This window comes from Amphimedon queenslandica, unplaced genomic scaffold, assembly GCF_000090795.2.
Source record: "Amphimedon queenslandica unplaced genomic scaffold, v1.1 AMPQUscaffold_2026_Cont25969, whole genome shotgun sequence".
Lineage (NCBI taxonomy): Eukaryota > Metazoa > Porifera > Demospongiae > Haplosclerida > Niphatidae > Amphimedon > Amphimedon queenslandica.
Genome location: NW_003557636.1, coordinates 293 through 1,245, shown reverse-complemented (window position 1 = coordinate 1,245; position 953 = coordinate 293). Strand labels below are relative to the sequence as shown.

The window sequence follows — 953 nt, the reverse complement described above, 5'->3', positions numbered from 1 at the left end:
GTATTTGTTTTTAACTGGGATCCTGATGAAACTACACTGCAGGATATCAATGATGTGTTGTTGGAGTTGGAGCCATTTAATAGATTTAAGTACCACTTACAGATTGATAAAGTAGACCTAGTTGATAGTGATCAATCAGTCGTAGATCTATTTAAACAAACACAGACGTCATTAACATCAGGTATCACTGTATGGTACTATATACAAAATCAAGTGAGCAATATTTGTACACTTTACAGGTCATAAACCAAAAGATCAAGAGATTGAAAAATTTAAAGGTATTATTACAAAAAAAGAGATGAGTAAGAAATTACTATTATGTGAGACACAAAAATAATAATAATTGCAGATTCAGACACTGAAGTTATGGATTTACAATATACCCTCAAAGATAAAGAAGAAAAGATGACTGGTAAGTTGCTGCACAGTAAAACCATTTTATTATTTTTTTCTATTTTTAGCTGTCACAAAAGAATATGAGTTTGTTCAGCAGCAACTGAATTCAAAGGATTATGCCCTCGCTAGTAATATGCGTATGTACATGTAAATGCATAATTTAGTTTATGATTTGACTGTAACAGAGTTAGCATCAGTTAAAGAATCATCAGAGAGTCAGCTACAACAAATAAAAAAATTAAAATTAAGTCTTGAAGAGAGTCACAAGATCACTAGTATGTTTTATTATTGCCTAATTTGTACAGGAACTATTTTATCACAGACAAAAAAGATTCAGAGTTTGATTCAATGCAAAAAGAACTGATGAAGACAAATGAAGGTAGATCTACATGAGGAATTAGACCTACTAAAGGAGCAGCATTTTGAAATTCATAAAAAAACCACAAACTACCGTAAATGTTCAAATAAAAGCCTGGCTCGAATAAACGCCTGGTACTAAGATCTTACAAGTATAGCTCCACATAATTATACATAGTTAAGAGTGTCCCACATGGCCT

The 953-nt window shown here is 31.7% G+C and overlaps 1 long non-coding RNA gene across 1 annotated transcript; it reads left to right on the top strand.

Annotated features, from left to right (window-relative positions):
* Window positions 1-6: 6 nt before the first annotated feature.
* LOC109593324 (uncharacterized) lies at window positions 7-406 on the top strand. The gene is made up of 3 exons (XR_002190892.1): window positions 7-181; window positions 240-302; window positions 350-406. It is a non-coding gene; the product is annotated as an uncharacterized LOC109593324 (long non-coding RNA).
* The last annotated feature ends 547 nt before the right edge of the window (window positions 407-953 follow it).